Source organism: Notolepis coatsorum (assembly GCF_963971535.1).
Source record: "Notolepis coatsorum genome assembly, chromosome: 9".
NCBI lineage: Eukaryota > Metazoa > Chordata > Actinopteri > Aulopiformes > Paralepididae > Notolepis > Notolepis coatsorum.
In genome coordinates, this window is record NC_140173.1 from 57,137,228 (window position 1) to 57,159,667 (window position 22,440).

Here is a 22,440-nt window from a genome sequence, read left to right on the forward strand (position 1 = left end):
CGCACGTCTAGTCACAGCAAATTCACAGATTGAGATAATCTCTCTCTTAGACACACACACACACACACACACACACACACACACACACACACACACACACACACACACACACACACACACACACACACACACACACACACACACACACACACACACACACACACACACACACACACACACACACACACACACACACACACACACACACACACACACACACACACACACACACTGGTACCCTCTTAGCCAACTGAATTGAAAACAGGTGCCCCCTCACATATCTTGCATTCTTCCAAAATACAAAAGTGGTTTGACCCGAATGGTTTGGTGAGCTGGAAGGGAGCCAGCCTCTATGAAAGAAGAGTCCATTTGCAGGATCCGCGAGTGTAAACACAGAGGCGTTTGGTCTCCGCGCAACATGCTAGTGGGGCGGGCGACGTGGAGCCATATTGGAACCACATTTCTCCCCCCGCTCTGTGTACAAGCCTAACATGCAGTGTCAAGTTAACGTCTTGTGTGAACACGGCGCTTCATCGCTCAGCGTGACCGCGGTGGGGCAGCGGCGCAGTACCGACATGGCATCGCGGCCGCCGGTTAAACTTAACCACGTGGATACTCTGTGGTGCTCTTTCAATTTAGAAAATAATATATATCTTGCGGTGGAAATGTGAACGAGAGATCACTGCATTCTCCTATTTCAGTCTCTGGGACAGGGGCGGTCCTAGCTCATATGCCACACTGGGTGATCCCCCCCTACGGCCCCCTTTCACCCTTAACCCCTTAAGCCCGATATTGGGCAGTCGATGGGTGGTAGTCTGGTCATTGTAAACAGCGACTCCTACAGGTTGGTCAGGGCGCCTGCACAGCAAAGTTACACCTCGCCAATGAGAGTCCACGCTGGCAGGTGAAAAGAAGTGACTGGCTGCCTCCACATCCACATGTATGTATGACCTGACCATAATACGGTAATTTATAGGCCTGATATTCTATATTCTATATTCATATTTCAAATTGCATGTGTCCGGATGGCAACATTCAGTACTGTATCTACAAAAAAACCTGTAAATCATCTGCCCTTTATTAATTTGCTTAGATTTCATGTACACTTGATCTCAAGAAGGTGCTGAATGAGCTCAGTGGCAAAATTGGTCACGTCTGGTCAATGTTAGCATGGTGTTACCCGTATCACTGTCAAAGATGAAAGAAATTAAATAATAATAATAATAATTTATATTCTCCTTTGGTTCATTAAATCTTACTCAAGCATAGTAACAACAATATTTCTGATACTGTGAATACATTCCCTGAGGTCCCTAGATACCAAGAACATGCAAATGGCCCTTGTAGAAGTGGAGCAATCTTCCATGTACTTTTAGGGTGAATTCTTTGAAAATATGGCTAGGGCTTATGAGGTTAAATGATCGCATAATTAACGCTACACTGGACAAATCCTGTATCAAACAAATACTTTTATTAAACAAATGGGGGGACAGTGGCTCAGGAGGTAGAGCAGTTGTCTGGTAATTAGAAGGTTCTTGGTTCGATTCCCTGGGTAGCATGTCGAAGTGTCCTTGAGCAAGACACTTAACCCCTGACTGTTCCGGATCAGCAGGTCAGCAGCTTGCATGGTTGCCTCCGCCGTCTGTGTGTGAATGTGTCAGTGAAAAGTAAAGCGCTCTTGATAAAAGCACTATATAAATGCACCATTTACCATTTACCAATTGCATTTCAAACAACAGACTGTATCTGTTTCTTCATCTCCTCTTCATCATCGTACTGAGGGAGTGTGACCTTCCCAGGCAGTCACCTGCCCAGCTCACAGCCACAAACAGGACCTTCCCAGGCAGTCACCTGCCCAGCTCACAGCCACAAACAGGACCTTCCCAGGCAGTCACCTGCCCAGCTTACAGCCACAAACAGTACCTTCCCAGGCACTCACCTGCCCAGCTCACAGCCACACACAGGACCTTCCCAGGCACTCACCTGCCCAGTTCACAGCCACACACAGGACCTTCCCAGGCACTCACCTGCCCAGTTCACAGCCACACACAGGACCTTCCCAGGCACTCACCTGCCCAGTTCACAGCCACACACAGGACCTTCCCAGGCAGTCACCTGCCCAGTTCACAGCCACACACAGGACCTTCCCAGGCAGTCACCTGCCCAGCTTACAGCCACAAACAGTACCTTCCCAGGCACTCACCTGCCCAGTTCACAGCCACAAACAGGACCTTCCCATGCAGTCACCTGCCCAGCTTACAGCCACAAACAGTACCTTCCCAGGCACTCACCTGCCCAGCTCACAGCCACACACAGGACCTTCCCAGGCACTCACCTGCCCAGTTCAGAGCCACACACAGGACCTTCCCAGGCACTCACCTGCCCAGTTCACAGCCACACACAGGACCTTCCCAGGCACTCACCTGCCCAGTTCACAGCCACACACAGGACCTTCCCAGGCACTCACCTGCCCAGTTCACAGCCACACACAGGACCTTCCCAGGCAGTCACCTGCCCAGCTCACAGCCACAAACAGGGCACCCACTCCGACAAGGTTAATTGACCTGAGCGATAGAAAACCGATTGCGCATGTCAAAAATAAAAAAAATACTAAAACAATTTCGCCTCCTCATGCCTCCCTCAACCAGATGCCACCCTGGGCGGCTGCCCATGTTAATAATAATAATAAATTTATTTTATATAGCGCCTTACATAAGGTATCTCAAAGCACTTTACAGACATTGCATTACAGTACATGGACAAACACGGTACATGGACAGACACAGTACATGGACTTTCACAATGACAACATGGGGATACTACAGAGAAATGGAGACAGCTTAGAGACAAGACAGAGAGAACATTTTAATAAATAATAATAAAAAAAATAATACTAATATATAGGTGTGTACAAATGTGAAACTGTAAGTGATGCAGGGGTTGGAGGGTCAGGAGTGAGGGTATGCAAGGTTGAAGAGGTGGGTTTTGAGGTGGGACTTAAATGTTTCTACGGATGGGGCTTCTTTGATGTGTGATGGGAGTTGATTCCAGAGTCGGGGAGCAGAGGAGGAGAATGATTTGTTTTCTGTGGACTTAAGGCGGTAGTGTGCTGTGCTCAGAAGGGCTAAGTTGGATGAGCGGAGTGAGCCGGAGGGAGTGTAGTGTTGAAGGAGGTTGTAGATGTAAGCAGGTGCTAGGGAGTGGAGGGCTTTGTAAGTGAGGAGACAGATCTTAAAGTCATTCCTATACTTAACAGGGAGCCAGTGAAGTGAGGAGAGGACAGGTGTGATGTGGGAGAACTTGGGGCAGCGGGTGATGATGCAGGCTGAGGTGTTCTGAACTATTTGAAGTTTATGGAGGGATTTAGATGTTGAGCCAAATGAGTAATGCATTACAGTAATCTAGACGGGAGAAAATGAGGGCATGAACCAGCTTTTCAGTGTCAGAGGGGGACAGTAGTGGTCTAATGTGGGAAATGTTCCTGAGGTGAAAGTAACATATCTTGGTGATGTTATTGATGTGTGGTTCGAATGATAGTTTGGGGTCAAATAGAACACCCACGTGTTTCACTGTGGGGGAGGGGAGGACAGAGTGGTTGTTGATGGATATGGGATCATGTTGCCCATGCCTAAGTCCGCCACTGCTCAGGCACGTGTGTTTACATGCAGGTCAAAAGGCATTCTCCCAGATGTAAGCGGAGCAGCCCTGTACCGGTAGGCTACTGTGGTGGTCTATGAGGTAGTGAGGATACTGTGACTCCCCCGAATCATGTGAGTCAATGGTAATTACAGTAGGCTGGTAGTCTGGTGTACATGGCTTACTTATACACTAGTCTATACCACTGTGTGTGTGTGTGTGTGTGTGTGTGTGTGTGTGTGTGTGTGTGTGTGTGTGTGTGTGTGTGTGTGTGTGTGTGTGTGTGTGTGTGTGTGTGTGTGTGTGTGTGTGTGTGTGTGTGTGTGTGTGTGTGTGTGTGTGTTTGTTTGTGTGTGTGCGTGTGTCTCTGTGTGTGCTGCAGTGAAATCTGTTAGAGAGAGATATTTGTGTGTATGCATGTGTGTGTGTATGTATGCATGTTTGTATGTATGCATGTTTGTGTGTATGTGTGTGTGTGTGTGTGTGTGTGTGTGTGTGTGTGTCTACAGAGGACCACATATAAACGGAGGAAAAAAAAACAGTGCATTCTGGCAACGATGTAACGCAGCGTTACTTGGATTAGTAACTATTTTGTAAAATTGTAAAGCCTTACTTTACTCGTTACTGGCAAAGTAATGAAGTGACAGCTACTCAGTAACGCGTTGCTGCCCTACACAGGTCCGCTGTCAGCAGAGCACCAGCAACCCCCCCTCGTCTTTGCTGTAAAGGAAAGTGAAAACTGTCCACTGTGACGTCCCTCACATACCTGGAGAGCATCGTCTCTCTCACAGCTGGACCACTGATGCGGAGCTGGAGACGAGCCCAAGACGAGCCTCAGCGTCCTCTGGTCTGTTGAGAAAGAGGGCATTTGAAAACAATAACCTGAATAATATATATAATATATATATATAGTACACAGAAAAACAGATGTATGCAAGGCGGTATGTCTCTCATCCCTTCCTGTCAGCTTGTGAAGCAGGGACAACATATAACACATAAAGCTCCTCCGGTCTTTCACATGAAGGGCCTGCAACGCATTCTTGGAGTGAAGTGGCAGGATCGCCCCCCCCCCCCCCCCCCCCCCCACCACACACTGGAATACTGGGAAGCACCCCCCCCCCCCCCCCCACACACTGGAATACTGGAAAGCACCGGTCGCCCCCCCCCCTCACACACTGGAATACTGGAAAGCACCGGTCGCCCCCCCCCCCCCCCCCCTCACACACTGGAATACTGGAAAGCACCGGTCGCCCCCCCAGATATGTCTTTTTTGCTCATAATGTGACACAGATCTGTTTTTTTCCCACGACAGTGTGAACAGCACCAATCACATAGAATCTGATGCTTTCCATTCTGATTGGGACCACTTTCATAATATGTCTAAATCATACAGTCAAAATAGCCACAAAGAAATGTAACACCAACCCAGCTCACCTGGAGAACCCAGCTGCAGAAAGATCCATCTGGAGGAGACAATGTGTTGAGGGTCCACAAGAACCAGAGACAAATATTATTAATAATTATTCATATTAATAATACTACTAATAATAACAAGTCATCATCGAACCTGATGGACTACTGTACCTTAAGCAAGTAAGCTGTGTGTGTGTGTATTTGCGTCTGTGTGAATGACACTGTTGATTTACAGTACTTTTCAATATACAGTATGTGGCTAAATCATGAATGATGGTTATTATTAATCATGCTCAATGAGATTGATGCAGAGGTCATAAGCAGCTATTTCTACTGTGCTGTCACCACTATGTGTGTGTGTGTGTGTGTGTGTGTGTGTGTGTCTATACTGTACAGTATGTCTGTATGTATGTGCTTGCATGTGTGTCTGTCTATCTGTGTGCGTGCACACACTGTCCCTGTTGATGTGATGCGCTTGCGCGCACGTGTGTGTGTGTGCATGTGCACGCGTGTGCATGTGCGTATGTGTGTGTGTGTGCACGTGCACTGTCCATGTTAATGTGATATGAGTTGGTCACAGCTGACAGACTAAATTACAGTCACTCTTGCCTCTCCATGTGGGAACGTTGTGATGAACATGATCTAATTTCATGCATACTGTACGTCGTTTTCCTTCAGAATTCATGCTTTTAATCCATAGAATATGAAATCAATTAACGTACATTCAAGGCCATTTTCCACGAGTCCATATTTTGAGATCACGTCTGTGGCAAGGTTCCCACATGTAGGAGCAGGAATGCTTGTCATTTTCTCCATTAGATGTGACGTACACACACATACTTTATGCACACACACACGTATGCATTATACACACACACGCACACACACTCACACACACACACAGCTACACACACACACACACACGCGCGCGCGCGCGCACACACACTTTCTTGAAACTTGAATGCAACATACACATTTAGATATGGGAACACATATTGTATTGATAAACAGGGAAAAAACGTGAGGATTAATTTCTCTAAACAGAGTCTCCGATGTCTGCAGATTTCTCTGGTGATTTGATTTGGTTTTTAAGACCAGCCAGAACTCCAGTATCTGTGTGTGTGTGTGTGTGTGTGTGTGTGTGTGTGTGTGTGTGTGTGTGTGTGTGTGTGTGTGTGTGTGTGTGTGTGTGTGTGTGTGTGTGTGTGTGTGTGTGTGTGTGTGTGTGTGTGTGTGTGTGTGTGTGACACATGCATGCATGTCTTTCTATCTATCTGTCTGTCTGTCTGTCTGTCTGTCTGTCTGTCTGTCCATCTGTGTCTGTGTCTGTGAATAACAGGAGCAGACACACTGAGACAGAAATCAAACTGCCGCTGGGCTTCTCTTTTTTGTGTAAATGGCAGATGACAGGAAAACGTCTGAACTTCGAGGGTTTTTTGAGAGAGAGGGAGAAAGATAGAGAAGCCTGTGGAATGCTGTGTTTTCACTGCATACCTGTAATTGGTACTATTAGGCTGTCAGCTCCCTCTCAGTCAAAACCCTACTAGACTGATTGCATCACTGCAGGTTCCCCAACTGTACATTGAGATCTAAACACTAAAGCTGTCCGTAGGCCAGTTGGAAGGTGAGTAGCTGGAGGTGATAAACATCAACCAAAAAACAAGGAATACAATTTCTTACCTTTCTTTTTAAAATGGGACACCTCTCAAGACGTACTCCCCCAGGTCATCTAGGTCAAATTTGTAAGTTTGATACATACATTTCCAGGTCAGATTTCCCTGAAGTAGGTCATCTTGGGAGAGAAATGGGTAATTCAGTGAAGCGAAAAACAGTCAATGGTAATTTTTCACAACTGAATACACAAACTGCACTCAGAGGAAAATTGTAATAAACTAGGTGTTATGCTTCCTCTTTTAGTGGGTAGGTGATATTGTTCATCACACAGTGTCAAACGTGAATGCTACAGTCTTGAGTGCATAGTAGTATAGACATATTAGCCTAGTAAGTAGTATAGGCAAGGTACAAAGGTTTTTTCAGATATTGTTTGAAGAAGTGTGTTTTCAGTTGATGGCTGAAAATTGGGCGGGTTTTGGCTGTTCTGACTGTGGTGGGAAGTTAATTCCACCATCGTGGAGCGAGGACAGAGAATTGCCTGCTTCTCTTTGATGACCCCCAGGAGCCCAGAGAGGAGTGGGTCTCAGGTGGCCAGAAGATGCAGAGGGTGTGTAGTTAGAGACCATTGACCAGAGGTAGGAGGGAGCCGTTCCCCTCGCTGCACGGTATGCCAGGTCAACAACCTTGACTGCGGACTCGTACGCCAATGCCAGTGCAGCTCTCTAAGAAGTGGGGTGACATGGGCTGACTTTGGTAGGTTGGAGATCAGGCACGCTGCTGTGTTTTGTATGAGTTGAAGTGCCTTGGTGGTGGAAGCCGGTAAACCAGCTAGCAGTGCATTGCAGTAGTCGAGGTGAGACAGGAGAGGGGTGAGGAGGGAGGACATGGAAGAGTGCAGTTTGTGGAGGTTCTTAGCCAAGGCCTCAATGTTATGGTGAAAGAAAAATGCTTTGGCAGTAGTAACGTTTGTGGAGAGGTCATGATAAGTAGTGATGTCACCGGTGAGTCTTTTTGCACTTCCTCTTGGCTGCTATCAGACTCTGTCCATCTTCTCTAACTGCATTTGTCAGCCATGGTCTGGGTGTGGAAAGGCTAGGCAGGCATCTTGGCGAGGGGACAGGGCTTGTCAAAGGAGATTCAGAGGGCTGAAAGGAGAGTGGGGGTGGAGGGGAACCATTCCATTAGTCTCTATTTCCGTCATTACGGTAGCTTCCAGCACTTGCGTCAAGTGAATATCTGAGCCCCGAGGCAGACAGACTCGTACTCGTGAGTGCCATGACTTCTCTGAGTGTTTATCTTCTGTGGAGAGAAAGTGTATTGCTATTAGGTGCGGACTGGCCGCTGAGTAATTCGGGCAAATGCCAGATGGGCCGACCCACTTGATATTGGACCGGCCCATCTAATTTGAGGTTACTCGATCCCAACTGTCAATAGACTAGCTAGCTAGCTAGCTATAGTGTACCCATATAACTCTGTATGATAGCATGTACAATAGTGCTGTGTGCACTGTATATATACATTTGTATATACCGCATATATATATATATCCATATCTGTCTGAATATACATCCTATATATATATATATAATCCTTCAGCATACAAGTTTCAAGTTTCTTTATTAGTTGTCATACAAAAATACAGAATACTTTTATATTAAATGCTTTTTTCTGTTTTGCTCCTGAGAGTGTGCTAGATAATAATAGATAAAGTATAAAATAGAAAGTCAAAAGTACGTAAACAAAGTGTAAACAAAAGTGTTCAAATATACATATATACAATATACAATACAGAGTAGAAAAATGTGTAACTGAGTTACAATACAATACAGTATACAGTACAATGCAGAAATGGGATGAGGTACAACTTAGGGTAAGGTGCAATGAGGTATGAGTTGTAGTGCAAATCTCTTTACCAATAAATATAAAGTGTGTTAAAGTGTCTAAAGTGGGTAAAGTGGGTGCTACAGTAGGTTGTTTATTTAAAGTGAGTGTGTATGTGTGGATGTGTGTGATGTGAGTGTATTTGATGGTTTGTTACATAGTGTTATTGTCGTTGAGCATCCTGATGGCCTGGGGATAGAAGCTCCTTCTGAGTCTCTCTGTGCTTGCCATGAGAGACTCCGGTATCGCTTGCCTGACCGCAGCAGTTCAAAGAGGCAGTTGTTTGGGTGACTAGAGTCTTTGATTATTCTCTTAGCCTTACCCCTGCAACGCTTGTTGTAAATGTCTTGGAGAGTGGGAAGCCCACCTTCAATTGTGCATTTAGCTGAACGGGCCACTCTCTGTAGTCCGCTACGGTCTTGTGCAGTGCTATTCCCAAACCAGGAGGTGTTGTTACCAGTCAGGATGCTCTCTATTGTGCATGAGTAGAAGTTCTTAATGATCTTCTGACTCACTTTGAACTTCCTTAGGCACCTAAGGAAGTAGAGGTGTTGCCGTGCCTTCTTGACTACACTGTCAATGTGTGTGGTCCATGTCAAGTCCTTGGATATGTGGACTCTGAGGTACTTAAAACTGTTCACTCTCTCGACCGGTGCCCTGTCGATGCTGAGGGGGCTGTAGTCCCTGGCCCCCGACCTCTTAAAGTCCACAATCATCTCTTTTGTTTAGCTGACGTTCAGGGAGAGGCAGTTTGCCTGACACCACCACACCAGATCCTCTACCTCTTCCAGGTAGGCCCTCTCATCGTTTTGCAGAGATCAGGCCCACCACTACTGTGTCGTCAGCAAATTTGATGATTGTGTTGTTGTTCCGCTGTGCCACACAGTCATGTGTGTACATCGAGTAGAGGAGGGGACTCAGAACACCTTAAACACCTGCATATAACCCATATGGCTCTGTATGATGGCATGTACAATAATGCTGTATATACTGTATATATACAGTATACTGTATATGTATTCTTACCATATATTTAATCTATCCACATATGTCTGTACATACCTGCATATAATCCTTTTTACTTATCTGTAGATATTATATATCTGTACATATCCCTTACCTACTCTTACTAGTTACGCTGCTGGCCAGTATGACTTACTACCATAGTGTCTTTATACCTGTATCAATGTACATATTAATACTACAACTCTGTACATACATCTGAGCACTAATACTCAGTAGTACTAATTTATATATTTTATACTCAGTTTAATCACCTGTACATTGTATATTACTATTGCACTTTACTGTTACATGGATGGATGCCAAATCTTCATTGTACTGTACCTGTGCTGTATAATAACAATACATTTTAATCGAATCGAATCTAATCAAATCTTATCTAGTGCAAGGCAGGTGTAGGGGATGCGTCCATGATGACAAGAGAAATCAAACAGAAAGAGCAACCAACCACACACTTATTCAGCTCTGCCGGTGGCCAGTACCACAACAAAAAAAGCACATGCTAGCGTGTCCAGCTGACTATACGTGGTAAGAACCAGTACAGAGGACACAGGAGTCAGGGTTACAATTGGGATATGATGAACAAGTCTAGCTCATTAAAAGTGTAAAACTGCCTAGCCTGCTGGTACTAGGTTCTGTGTCCATACGGTCTATTGACCTACAGTACCTCCTTATTGGACTGGGATAACTCCCCCTGACCCTCTCCCTGGTGTGCGAGCACAGCTTTTCAACTTTAGAATAAAATGAGAATGTTACATCACAAGCCTGGATGTGAAGTCACAGAAAAACATTGTGACATGGTTTTGGACACTAATAGGACAGGTTTTGGACACTATTATGACATGTTTTGTACACTAATAGGACAGGCTAATCCATTGGATGGCAGAGAAGAGCGCAGTGATGAATACTCTGTATTCTATTCTGTTTGCTGCCAATGCCGCCGTGTCATTCTGCCGTGTGCCTGTCACTCATGTGGCTGCATATGTCAAACAGTGTCTCACACACTGAGCGCCTCAGTGACCAGGAGGTGAAAGGAGATCTCGTCTTTCATTTTGACTCTGTAAGCTTGGCTATTGTTTCACCTGTCATGATGACAATGATATCACACGTCTGTGAAGGCATCTGTGAAGTCTCTCTTTTTCCAACACATTTCTAACTCATTTCTAATTAATTTCCAACACCTGGAATGCCCTCCGACTGACTCTGAAGCTGAAGGTTATTCCTTTTTTTTCTGCATTTAAAAGTATGATCTCCGACCACTGTGTGTCGACTTTATTGTTTATTCTTCTTTATTGTGTCTATGTATGAAATTGCTGATGTCTTGTTTTGTAAGCTCGTCGTCACTGTAAACAAGGGGTAACCTCAGCGTCTCATGAGTTGAAATAAAGGTTTGAAATTAAATTAAATGTGTAATTAATTTACACATTTCTAATTCATTCATAGATTTCCAATTCATTTAGCAATAGTCTTGCACTACCACACCCGTCTCCAGCCTTGATTTCAGACCAATCCACTTTAGACACAGCAGCATCTCATCTCATTGTGGTGGTAAACACGCCCACACCTGTCAATCTATTTTATGTGAATCTATACGTTATCCAGTGTGTGTCGTGCACCCAGCCAATTTCAAAAGTCTTACCAGCTTTTTGCCACCTACAGTATGCTGCACTAAAAGTGTGGCACCACTTAAAAACGCTGGAGCACTGTGGGGAAAACACAGAATCAAAGATAAAATATCACAATAAGAGAAACCATCATATTAACAACCTAAAGTCATAAAACCTTTTATAGAAGTGAAGCTGATGTGAAAAGATCCACCCCATTTTGGCCCTCTCACTATAAAGGCTGCTCCGGTGATGATATAATACACTTTGGAAAGTTCCTTTCTATCCAGGAAGTTCAGTGACCTGCAGTCTACAGCTGTGCTACATCGTGCTTCGTGTGTTATGCTAGCACAGGTGGACACAAATTCAAACCAGCCACAGAGTGAATCATCACTGCTAAATGCAGTGTTGGGCAGTAGCTAGCTACAAGTAGCGACGCTACATAGCTTAACTACATTTCTCAGTAGCGTGATGGTAGCGTCGCTACTTTTGAACCAAGTAGCGTTCTCTGTAGTGCAGCAATTTTTTGAACCAAGTAGTGACGTAGCGTGAGCAAAACGCTACACGCTACTGTCCGGAGAAAGAGACTAAATAAAGATTTGTGAGAAAAAAAAAACTCCCCGGAGAAAACCCACTATGATTGGTTGGTTGGTTTAGATATGAGTATGACGACTCACGATTGGGTAAGGTTAGGCTAAAACATTACGGGTAGGCCAATCAGAGGCAGGATAGGGCGGGACATGCCGCTCCAGCTCCGCAAATCAGGAAGTGAAAATCAAAACACAGACCACTGAATGAATGAAACAGATTACATCACCCAGTCCACGCGAAATGGCAGAGGGATTCGATGTTTCCAGGGCTGATGGCATTTATGAAGATGATGTCAATAACAACAATGCCTCTCCGTGGCCCTATCTGGAAAAATTTATGAGTTTGACTGAAAAAACGCCTAAAACATATGTGTTTAGGTATTTATTGTGTCAGCCAAAAACGAAGCTGCTCTCAACTTCCCACACGACCAGCACTAACTTGAGAACAAAAAGCCAGACCGAGGGCTTATTTCAGTTTTATAATAAACAATCAAACTGTACCTTTTTTTTTGCCTGCCTATTTGTTTGGTGGAAACTTGATCATGAAGTAAAAAAGAAAAAAAAAGTAGTGCAGATGTAGTTAGCTATTTTTGCCATGTTCTTGTAGTGTAGCTTGCTACATTTCTCTGGGGATAGCTTCCATTGTAGTTGAGCTATATTTAATCGAGAGTAACTTGTAGTGTAGCTTACCCATCACTGGCTAAATGTGAAGGTGAGTGTCATTTCGTTCACTGTCAGTGTTAGCTAACGTTAGCTAACACTAATGTGTTCTTAAGTTCATTCATCAAAAAACCCAAAACAACGGTTGGGGTTCATAACTAGCTGCGCTAGCTAATGTATTTTTTTTTATTAACTCATCAAGTGATTGCTAAGTAATGTTACTCACACTTGTAGACCTATCTGTCTTGAGCTGTTGCTTGAATTGATATTTCTATATTTATTACTGAGTCAGGACTAGATTAGGTTCATGCAATCCCATCCCTTAGGTGCTGTATTTATTTTGTTAAAATCTGTGTTAAATAGTTCTACATTCTGACAGCCATCACTGATATAGAGTGTCTGGTCAGTAACATGGGTCTCTCAGTCCCTCCGCTCTGCAGTAAACAGAACAAAATAATTATGGTATGCCTTTATCCAATCAGGAGAGAGAAACCTAGATAGTTTTACTTCTAATTCAAGAAATCTTGCCAAGACAAATTTGCTGACAGATTATTTTACTTCTTCTTTTATTTACTTTTACTTCAAGCACATATTTGTTTTTATTTCTTATTTTTGTCAGACTATTTTTTCAGTGTGGAGTTCTCTCTCCTGAGTGGGAAGTGATACCAGAAAATGTATTTTGTGTTTACTGCAGAGCGAAGGGACTGGGAGACCCATGTTACTGACCAGACACAGAATGTAGAGCTGTTATTTTAACATGTAGACCACATATTTTAACAAAGAAAATACAAAAGAAAAAAATACCACTTACAGCTCAACTATTCCCTCTCTCTCTTTGCCTTCTCATCCAGGACCGACCGGGTGAATACACGTCCCTTATACGACCATTGAAAAATCCTACAATTAAGTCTGTCTCGCTTTTGTCTATCAAAACGCTTGTCGTACAGGTGTCGCGAAGACATTTCAAAGGTAGGCCTACTCACAGTTGCACGAGGGTTTCGGACAGACAAACGCTAGGGTTTGAAAGCTCGGCGTTGCTAATAAACATTTAAAATAACTTTTATAAACTGGTCAACGCGGCTCAAATCGTCTTTATTTCCGGCTTTGGGTGCCTGATGTGCCTGCGCTCTGATCACCGGAATTGCCGGAAATAAAGCTGTGTTGACCAGTTTATAAAGATTATTTAAAATGTTTATTAGCAACGCCGAGCTTTCAAACCATAGCGTTTGTCTCTCCGAAACCCTTGTGCAACTGTGAGTACCGTTGAAATTTCTTTGCGACACCTGTATGACAAGTGTTTTGATAGAGAAAAGCGAGACAGACTTAATTGTAGGATTTTTCAATGGTCGTATAACTAAGGGACGGTGTATTCACTCTGTGCATCACAGTCCCGAAAGGGGCTACTAAAGATGCTACTCCTGAGAGATCTCACCCACTCCACCTCACTCGCTTGGCTTGACGTTGAAAATAGATTGTCTTTTAATATACCTGTGCTGTTCAAGTTGGTCATGAGCAGTAAAACTCCTGTTTTTATACATACACAGATTGTTTTTAGTAATACTGTGCATGAGCATTACACTAGAGGTTCCAGTAGTGGGCAGCTTGAATTGCCAGGTCCTAAAACCAACGCTTTAAGGAAATCTTTTATTTTTAGAGCATTAACTCTTTGGAATAACCTGCCTCAAAACCTCTGCTGCATTTACAGTAGATTCACTTTTAAAAATAATCTTAAATTGTTTTTAACACTGTAAAGTATTTTTTTTCTTTCTTTCTTTTTTTTCTGTTTCTGTGCTTGCATGTAATTTTAGCCATCTTAATTGTTAGTTTCATTATGCATTGTGTGTCAAGTACTGACTTTTAATAATTTAGTTTTTGCAATAATAATTGTTTTTGTATGTTTTTTTTGTGTGGACCCCAGGAAGACTAGCTGGTTGCTATGGCACCAGCTAATGGGGATCCTTAATCAAATCAAATCAAATCAAAATCACTCCACCTCACTCCACTTCACTCCACCTCACTCCATCTCACCTCACCTCACTCAGTCACACTCCCTGGGTTTCTTCATCTGACCTTTGACTAATTGTCTTAATTCTAATACCCAGCACTAGATCAACCTTACTAGTCACGCTCATCATGTCAAGATTACCTATTTCCTCATACTCAGATTTAGTTCTGTAAACCACTATTCAGTTAAATGTTATTATATTACGGTGTGGTGTCTCATTAGTGAATGTCCATTGTTAGGGGGAAGTTGTCATACACAAGCTTTTGTTTTGTCCAGCGGAATCGGCTTCCCAGTTTGTGCCACTGCTTTGGTCTGAATATGGGCGTGAAAGCTAACCCCGCCCATTTGTGCTGATTGACAGACGTCCGCACCGTTATGCAAAGTGTCATGATGAAATAAAAAGGGGGAGAAGAAAGGAGCCACTCTGAGATTTCTCATTCTGAATAATGTCATCATGAAGTGCAAAAGGTCATGTGAAAATAAAGCCTGTTGTTTATCATGAACAATTATTATTATTATTACAGAAATCAGGAAATAATATAACATAATAAGTTGATATGATGTAATTATTTCAAAATTATTATTACAGTTTTCTTTGGCATTTTTCACCTTTTTTTTCTCTCATCCTCCCTCATGGCCGTTGCACTGCCCTACTGTTGGGCAGTCTGGGGAGGGTGTAGACTACCACATGCTGCCTTTCTGTCAGTCGGGAGGGTGTACTGTAGACTACCACATCCTGCCCTACTGTCAGTCTGGGGAGGGTGTAGACTACCACATGCTGCCCTACTGTCAGTCTGGGGAGGGTGTAGACTACCACATCCTGCCCTACTGTCAGTCTGGGGAGGGTGTAGACTACCACATCCTGCCCTACTGTCAGTCTGGGGAGGGTGTAGACTACCACATCCTGCCTTTCTGTCAGTCTGGGGAGGGTGTAGACTACCACATGCTGCCCTACTGTCAGTCTGGGGAGGGTGTAGACTACCACATGCTGCCCTACTGTCAGTCTGGGGAGGGTGTAGACTACCACATGCTGCCCTACTGTCAGTCTGGGGAGGGTGTAGACTACCACATGCTGCCCTACTGTCAGTCTGGGGAGGGTGTAGACTACCACATGCTGCCCTACTGTCAGTCTGGGGAGGGTGTAGACTACCACATGCTGCCCTACTGTCAGTCTGGGGAGGGTGTAGACTACCACATGCTGCCCTACTGTCGGTCTGGGGAGGGTGTAGACTACCACATGCTGCCCTACTGTCGGTCTGGGGAGGGTGTAGACTACCACATGCTGCCCTACTGTCAGTCTGGGGAGGGTGTAGACTACCACATGCTGCCCTACTGTCAGTCTGGGGAGGGTGTAGACTACCACATGCTGCCCTACTGTCAGTCTGGGGAGGGTGTAGACTACCACATGCTGCCCTACTGTCAGTCTGGGGAGGGTGTAGACTACCACATGCTGCCCTACTGTCAGTCTGGGGAGGGTGTAGACTACTACATGCTGCCCTACTGTAGTCTGGGGAGGGTGTATACTACCACATGCTGCCCTACTGTCAGTCTGGGGAGGGTGTAGACTACCACATGCTGCCTTACTGTCAGTCTGGGCCCGGGGAGGGTGTAGACTACCACATGCTGCCCTACTGTCAGTCTGGGGAGGGTGTAGACTACCACATCCTGCCCTACTGTCAGTCTGGGGAGGGTGTAGACTACCACATCCTGCCCTACTGTCAGTCTGGGGAGGGTGTAGACTACCACATCCTGCCTTTCTGTCAGTCTGGGGAGGGTGTAGACTACCACATGCTGCCCTACTGTCAGTCTGGGGAGGGTGTAGACTACCACATGCTGCCCTACTGTCAGTCTGGGGAGGGTGTAGACTACCACATGCTGCCCTACTGTCAGTCTGGGGAGGGTGTAGACTACCACATGCTGCCCTACTGTCAGTCTGGGGAGGGTGTAGACTACCACATGCTGCCCTACTGTCAGTCTGGGGAGGGTGTAGACTACCACATGCTGCCCTACTGTCAGTCTGGGGAGGGTGTAGACTACCACATGCTGCCCTACTGTCAGTCTGGGGAGGGTGTAGACTACCACATGCTGCCCTACTGTCAGTCTGGGGAGGGTGTAGACTACCACATGCTGCCCTACTGTCAGTCTGGGGAGGGTGTAGACTACCACATGCTGCCCTACTGTCAGTCTGGGGAGGGTGTAGACTACCACATGCTGCCCTACTGTCAGTCTGGGGAGGGTGTAGACTACCACATGCTGCCCTACTGTCAGTCTGGGGAGGGTGTAGACTACCACATGCTGCCCTACTGTCAGTCTGGGGAGGGTGTAGACTACCACATGCTGCCCTACTGTCAGTCTGGGGAGGGTGTAGACTACTACATGCTGCCCTACTGTAGTCTGGGGAGGGTGTATACTACCACATGCTGCCCTACTGTCAGTCTGGGGAGGGTGTAGACTACCACATGCTGAACAGGTGCCCCCGACCGACCAGTAGAGTCCCTCTTGCAACGACCAGGTCTCATACCCGCCCATGGGGACGACCGAGCCGGAGGCACCGCTGCCGGGAAATTGAACACTGAGTCTCTGTGGTGGTCGGCGAGCGCTCAGACCTCTGCACCACACTGTAATTGTTGATTTAATTGTGGCACATTTGGTCCTCCGTACTTTTTTGCCATTTAGAGTCTAGACAATCCACAATTCAATTGAATAAACTGCATTGTGTGCTCATTGGAAGCAGCAGACAGGAGGCCGGTTGATGTGGGTGGAGTCTTATGTCTAAATCATTGCATATGCGTTTGCATGCAGGCATAATGTATGTGTGCTGCTTGTCTCCGCTGTCGTGTGAACGCAGAGCTGCAGAAATGAGGCATAGCGCCTGATAGATGCTGTTGGCCCAGGCTGCTTCACAGTGCTGCCTTTCCTATCAGATAGACAGCCTGACAATATCCAGACCCCTCTCTTTCCACTAAACACAAACACACGTGAGCACACGCACGCGCACAGGAACACAGACACGCACGCACAGCACTGACTCACCCTCAGAGAAAACAGCCACACGCAAGTACAAACGCACAAGAACGCGTGCACACACACATGCACCCATGAATACACGCGGAGACACATCGCGACATAGACACACACAACCACACAGACGCAGCACACACAAGCATGCACACACACACACACACACACACACACACACACACACACACACACACACACACACACACACACACACACACACACACACACACACACACACACACACACACACACACACACACACACACACACACACACACACACATATAAACACATACACAAATATTTGTCTTGGGTCTGCATGCTTTTGGCTAGATCTTTTTGTCAGATGAAAGGGCCGGCAGTAATGCGAGTGGCTATGCTGGAGTCTGACATGTGGGGCGCTGCCTCTTGTGACGGCTGGAGTCTGACATGTGGGGCGCTGCCTCTTGTGACGGCTGGAGTCTGACATGTGGGGCGCTGCCTCTTGTGACGGCTGGAGTCTGACATGTGGGGCGCTGCCTCTTGTGACGGCTGGAGTCTGACTTGTGGGGCGCTGCCTCTTGTGACGGCTGGAGTCTGACATGTGGGGCGCTGCCTCTTGTGACGGCTGGAGTCTGACATGTGGGGCGCTGCCTCTTGTGACGGCTGGAGTCTGACATGTGGGGCGCTGCCTCTTGTGACGGCTGGAGTCTGACATGTGGGGCGCTGCCTCTTGTGACGGCTGGAGTCTGACATGTGGGGCGCTGCCTCTTGTGACGGCTGGAGTCTGACTTGTGGGGCGCTGCCTCTTGTGACGGCTGGAGTCTGACATGTGGGGCGCTGCCTCTTGTGACGGCTGGAGTCTGACATGTGGGGCGTTGCCTCTTGTGACGGCTGGAGTCTGACATGTGGGGCGCTGCCTCTTGTGACGGCTGGAGTCTGACATGTGGGGCGCTGCCTCTTGTGACGGCTGGAGTCTGACATGTGGGGCGCTGCCTCTTGTGACGGCTGGAGTCTGACATGTGGGGCGCTGCCTCTTGTGACGGCTGGAGTCTGACATGTGGGGCGCTGCCTCTTGTGACGGCTGGAGTCTGACATGTGGGGCGCTGCCTCTTGTGACGGCTGGAGTCTGACATGTGGGGCGCTGCCTCTTGTGACGGCTGGAGTCTGACATGTGGGGCGCTGCCTCTTGTGACGGCTGGAGTCTGACATGTGGGGCGCTGCCTCTTGTGACGGCTGGAGTCTGACATGTGGGGCGCTGCCTCTTGTGACGGCTGGAGTCTGACTTGTGGGGCGCTGCCTCTTGTGACGGCTGGAGTTTGACATGTGGGGCGCTGCCTCTTGTGACGGCTGGAGCCAGTGTGTGTGTGTGTGTGTGTGTGTGTGTGTGTGTGTGTGTGTGTGTGTGTGTGTGTGTGTGTGTGTGTGTGTGTGTGTGTGTGTGTGTGTGTGTGTGTGTGTGTGTGTGTGTGTGTGTGTGTGTGTGTGTGTGTGTGTGTGTGTGTGTGTGTGTGTGTGTGTGTGTGTGTGTGTGTGTGTGTGTGTGTGAGTAGTGTACATGTGTGTGTGAGTACATGTGTGCGTGTGTGTACGTGTGTGCGTATGTAAATACACATACTACACATCCACATACACATCCACATACTACACGTACATTATACTACACTTACAGTACACATACATACACACACATACATACACATTCTGTACATACACATACAATTGCAGTACACACACATACACACACATACATACACATTCTGTACATACACAGACAGACAAGTATACAAAAACACATACACATACATACACACATACATACACATACTGTAGTGTACATACACACACACATACACAGACAGACTCAGGGTTCAGGGTTCAGACTCGCCACGGTTGAAATACAAACAAATTTGAATGTCCACACAAGAGCAATATCAATCAATACGAGTATTTATTTAATTAAAGGCAGAATCCGCCGTTGGAAAGGCAAAAGAATGGTCGTGATACAGTCCGAGGGTAGTCGTCTGGTCCAGGGTCAGTACACAAAGGGGTTTCTCAGCCAGTCCAGGGTCCAGTACACAATGAACACCTTCTCGCCTTCACCTCTCCTTTCACTACCTCTCACCTTCACAACTCCAAATAACACAATCCCTCTCTCTCAATAACAACAACTCCAACCTCACCTACAAAGAGTGACACGTTCAGCCGAACGCACAATTGGAGGGGGGCTTCCCACCCTCCAGAACATTTACAACAAGCGGTGCAAGGGGAAGGCTAAGAGAATTATTAAGGACTCGAGCCACCCGAACAACTGCCTCTTTGAACTGCTGCGGTCAGGCAAGCGATACCGGAGTCTTAAGGCGAGCACAGAAAGACTCAGAAGAAGCGTCTATCCCCAGGCCATCAGGCTGCTAAACGAACAATAATCACTATGCAACAACCATCAAATGCACACAGCACACACACCCACACGCACACACTCACTCAAACAAACAACACACTGCAGCACCCACTCTCCACACTTTAGATCACACAAACACACTTACACTTTATATTTATTGATAAAGGATTTGCACTACAACTCGTACACCTACTGTGAATTGTACCTAAATTGCACCTCGTCCCATTTCTCCATTTCTGCCTTGCACTATATAGTATTGTATATTAGTACACTGCACAGTATTGTATATTGTATGGTAACTACGTCTATTCTGCATCGAACATTGTACATATGTCTAAACTGAACACTGTGACCTCATTTTTTTTACTTCTAATTTTACTATGTTATTTTATTTCATACTTATCTTGTCTTGCACAGTCTCTGGAGCGCAACAGTAAGAAGCATTTTGTATAAAAGTATTCTGTACTTCTGTATGACAACTATTAAAGAAACTTGAGAAACTTGAAACCTCCGCTCAACTTACTCCTGACTAACCTAGTGGCTTTGTAGTGTGTGGGTCTGGGCGTGTGCACGTGAGATGTGGGTGGACTAATGATGTGCATGTGTGTTCTATCAGTACTAATCAGCTACCTAATTGTCTCTACTCCTTCCGTGGCAATAACATCCTTCACATATCCATGAGAGGGGGGGTGGTATCTGCCACAATACATACATACTAGGCGTGTATTCGTCCCGCGAATTTACGGTATGGCCGTCACAGTGCGGTACCCATGCGACGAATACGCCCCACAGCGCAAACACACCCACATGCAGGCACTCACGAGGTCCGTGCGAGAACAGCGTGCATGGCCGGGCACACCGAGTCAGAGGCTGCCGCTCCTCCCGCGCGACTCCCTCCATAGGAACTAGAGCGTGAGCCCCAGAGACAGACTTCAGAGCGGCGAAAGTGCACGGAGGAGGCACATTTACATTGGAACAGCTGCAGGGTCATTACAAAGTTTTCTTTCATTTTCTTGTTTGCCCAATAACGTTAACCAAATGAAACCAATGGAAAGAAACACACACCCGCCAACAAACACATCAACATTCTCCCCCGCCGGACTCACAGGCAGAATCAAATAAAAAGAAGAACCTACTTTTCCGGACAGATCATCTGAGCTCCACTGTGTTTAAATCCAAATAATCCTCTGCCATTGTTGTAATATTTACATTTACATTTATCCAAAGCGACTTACAAGTTCTGTACGACAAGCCATCAGGAAGGGCACAACTCTATCAGCTGAGTAACAATGTTCATCAAAGTGTTGAGTGCTACAGTGTAGGTTAGTTTATTAGGACAAGTGCATGACAGTATGGTTAGTTAGGGTTAGATTTTTTTTTCTTTTTTTCTTTTTTTAATTCAGATAATGGTTGAAGAAGTGCGTCTTTAGTCGACGGCGAAAGATTGGACGTGTTTCGGCTGTCCTAACTGGGGTGGGTAGTTCATTCCACCATTGTGGGGCAAGGACTGAGAATAGGCGACTTCTCTTTGATGACCCTCCCGGAGCTTGGATAGGAGTAGGTCTGAGGCGGCCAGAAGATGCAGAGCGTAGGGGTCTTGAGGGTGTGTAGTTAGAGACCATTGACCGGAGGTAGGCGGGAGCAGTTCCCTTTGCCGCACGGTATGCTAGGTCGAGGGCCTTGAAGCGGATTCGTGCAGCAATGGGGAGCCAGTGCAGGTCCCTAAGAAGTGGGGTGACATGGGCCGACTTCGGTAGGTTTGAGATCAGTCATCTGTTCTCTAGTATTCAGTCTTGTCGCGAAGTAAAATTCTCTTTGGAAGTGAAACTGAAACTTAGCAAGGATAAGTTTAAAGGGGCAGTAAGCAAGTGGATGCCTGAACACAGAATGACACCAGTATCACTAATTACCATGACAAGCCTATCGAAAAGTATTCTATTTAATAATAATAATAATAATAATAATAATAATAATAATAATAATAATAATAATAATAATAATAATAATAATAATAATAATAATAATAATAATAATAATAATAATAATAATAATAATAATAATAATAATAATAATAATAATAATAATAATAATAATAATAATAATAATAATAATAATAATAATAATAATAATAATAATAATAATAATAATAATAATAATAATAATAATAATAATAATAATAATAATAATGATAATGATAATAATAATAATAATAATAATAATAATAATAATAATAATAATAATAATAATAATAATAATAATAATAATAATAATAATAATAATAATAATTAGCATAAATATATATTATATACATTAAAAAATGTATTATATTCATTATTATTATTATTAAAAAAAAATCTGTTGTACCGAACTCGTACCGAACCGTGACCCCAATACCGAGGTACGTACCGAACCGTGGCTTCTGTGTACCGTTACACCCCTAATACATACATACATACATACATACATACATACATACATACATACATACATACATACATACATACATACATACATACATACATACATACATACATACATACATACATACATACATACATACATACATACATACATACATACATACATACATACATACATACACATACATACATA